Raw genomic sequence first — 3,208 nt, 5'->3', positions numbered from 1 at the left:
GATAAAGAATCTAAAAAAATAATTGAGAAAAGGCATACAACCTGATAGGGGAAAAAATGCACAAAGATGTGAACATGGACCTCAGAGGGAAAGATACCCAAATGGTCAGTAAACATGAAAAGTGCTCAACCTGATTGTTAATCAGGGGAATACAGATTAAACTCACAATGAGATGGAACTAATGCCAATGTGTAAAATTGAAAAGACTAACAATACTAAGTGTTGGCTATGGTGTGAAGATTTAGAAACTTATACTCCTGGTAATAAGGACACACACCAGTACACCTGCTTTGGAAAACAACGTTGCATTATCTAGGAAAGTGGAATATTCCATGTCCCTGGAGATATGCATAATTTTGTGCCCTGAGGTAAGTAAAAAAGAATGTCTGTAGCAGTGTTTTTCATAATTACCAAAAACCAGAAGAAAACTAAATGCTCACTATATAGTACACAGACAGCAAGAAAAGGAATATTTTTTTAAAAGGAATACTTTAGATGTGCGCAACAATATGATGAGTCTTGCAGTGTTGAGCAAAAAAATAAAGTCACAAAGAATAGTATAATGGAGCTCCATTTTCAGACACTTTAGAAACAAGCAAAATTAGGGACGCATCCACAGACAATAAACCTACAAAGACAAGCTATAAAAATAAAGTGGTCACTCTTGGGAGGAGGGAGCAGTTGTTACCCGTAAAGAATATTGAGGGAGCTTCTGGGGGGCACTATTTGTAAAGTGTTTCCTTGCCCAGGGCATGATTGCGTTCGTGTTCACTTTACACCCATTTGTTAAACTTGTCTATGTAGTATATTTTAAATTTAAAAATGCTTAATAGGGTTTTTTTTTAAAAGCTTTATATTTAAATTTTATTTTATTTTTTATTTTTTTTTTTATATTTAAATTTTAAAATGCTTTAGAAAAAACTACCCAAAGTCTCTGACCTGGGTAGAGTGGCATCTGGTTGGTAGTGCCTGCCTCATATTAGCCAGGGACAAAGCAACGCCTTGTTTATCCCAGCTTGGCTTTTGGTCTGTGCCTGTGCCTAGTTCATGCCCTGGACATGTGGATTTAAAAGAAAGAAAGAGAGAGACAGAGAGAAGAAAGAAAAGAAAGAAAAGAAAGGAAGGAAGGAAGGAAGGAAGGAAGGAAGGAAGGAAGGAAGGAAGGAAGGAAGGAAGAAAGAAAAAGAGAGAAAGAAAGAAAGAAAGAAAGAAAGAAAGAAAGAAAGAAAGAAGAAAGAAAGAAAGAAAAGAAAGAAAGAGAAAGAAAGAAAAAGAAAGAAGGAAAGAAAGAAAGAAAGAGAAAGGAAGGAAGGAAGGAAGGAAGGAAGGAAGGAAGGAAGGAAGGAAGGAAGGGAAAGAAAGAAAGAAAAGAAAAAGAAAAGAAAAGAAAAGAAAAGAAAAGAAAAGAAAAGAAAAGAAAAGAAAAGACTACCCTAAACTCCAGCTAATTCTAAGATGCAATGAATATTTGATATTGTAATGAAATAGACAGATCTAACTATCCAAACATGCTGTGCACATTTATTATCAGAAATAAGCTTTGATTCCTGTAATTTACATTTCGTTAATTCTGGACTTCATCAAGAGTAAAGCCCAAATGGCTTTCACCCAGCACCAGAGACCAAAGAGGCTTCAGATTAATTTACATCTCCTTTGGGCTACTCAGATCTTACTATAATGACGATGCATTCATCAGAATAAAAATGGAGGTAGGACCCTGAAATCCCAGGACTTCAAAAAAAAAAAAAAAAGTGAGGAGAAGATTGCCTCAAAATAAGAACAAAGAAAAACAAATGGCCTAGTTTCCATCACTGCTGACCCAAAGGTCATGATTTACCTGCCTTTGTTCTTCACAGTTTCAAGTTCCAGAGTGCGCATTTCACAAGCTTGGTATATTTAGCTGTCTTCTGGAGGCATGTGAGTTATAAATAATAGTGGCTGCGAACATGGTTAGGACCTTGCTGATTTGCCGTTTTGGAAAAGTATGTCTTTTAGAAAATCTGTTAGGAAGAATATTCATATAAGTCCATTTTTACAGAAGGAAGATTTCAGAAAGGATATTTAAATGTGGTTTCCAAACACTCTAAAGATCTTTAGGAAAGTTAAGAAAGTATATTCCAGGAACAATTCTAATAGCATCAATCCCTCAAAAAAAACACTAGGCTGTGAATTTAGCAGCCAGTTTGTGACCCTTAGTTCCTAAGAATCAGCATGGTTTTTCTAAGGAAAGATTATTTCTCCTTAATCTCATTTCCATTGTTAAGAGAACGACTAGGTTCCAGATAAAGATGATGTCACAGACATCCCATATCTCAATTTGCACAAGGCATGGGTGCTAGTTCAATTAAGTGAATATGTTTTTAGAAATTGTCAGATTACTGAAACAGCCATGCCAACCTCAGAGACCTCAGTGTTTCGGCCTGTCCCTTAAACACTTGATTAATATCTGGGTGAAGAGGAAGAAAATGTGCTTATCAACGATACAGATGACCCAGAACTGGAAAAGGCCTTACACATTATGCATTGCAGACCCACACGTAAAAGGATTTAAACGTATTCTACAAGACTGAAACACCATGAAAATCGGTAGATTAAAATAAGTTTGGGATGCCTGGGTGGCTCAGTGGTTGAGCAAATGCCTTCGGCTCCGGTCGTGGTCTCAGGGTCTTGGGATCCCTGCGAGGAGCCTGCTTCTCCCTCCGCCTATGTCTCTGCCTCTCTCTCTCTCTCTCTCTGTGTCTCTCATGAATAAATAAATAAAATCTTAAAAAAAAAAAAAAGTTCAGCATCACAAGTTCAGGATTGAGAGGATCTTGACATCAGTATACTTGCAAAAGACTCTAAATCCCCAGCTCACAAGGAAGTGAATTGTGCCAAGGACCAGAATCACCTGGAGCCTTGGGTGGGAGCTTGCTGGAACCTTGATTTCAAGCCTGCTGAAAACCCCGAGAGAGGACCTGGTGAACCCATGCCCAGACTTCTGATCTGCAGAAAGTGAGACATAACAAATCCGTGTTAGCCAAAGTCACTTCAGCTTGTGGTCATGTGTTGTGTGGCCACAGAAGACTAACACAGGAGCAAGAAACCCTTTTGGCCCATCCCTGTCAACGTCTCTTGATAACCTGCATTTTCCATCACATTGCAGTGGAGATCTGAGGTGGGTAGATTCCACCTCGGGACGAGAAGGTTGTTGGAGACGTTGGTCAGA

The 3,208-nt window shown here is 38.2% G+C and overlaps 1 non-coding gene across 1 annotated transcript; it reads left to right on the top strand.

The window, feature by feature from the left end:
* The first annotated feature begins 929 nt into the window (after window positions 1-929).
* On the top strand, window positions 930-1,064 carry LOC112662578 (small nucleolar RNA SNORA48). Its single transcript, XR_003138670.1, has one exon. It is a non-coding gene; the product is annotated as a small nucleolar RNA SNORA48 (small nucleolar RNA).
* The last annotated feature ends 2,144 nt before the right edge of the window (window positions 1,065-3,208 follow it).

The sequence above is a fragment of the Canis lupus genome, chromosome 13 (assembly GCF_003254725.2).
Source record: "Canis lupus dingo isolate Sandy chromosome 13, ASM325472v2, whole genome shotgun sequence".
NCBI lineage: Eukaryota > Metazoa > Chordata > Mammalia > Carnivora > Canidae > Canis > Canis lupus.
This window is presented reverse-complemented; position numbering and strand designations above follow the sequence as displayed.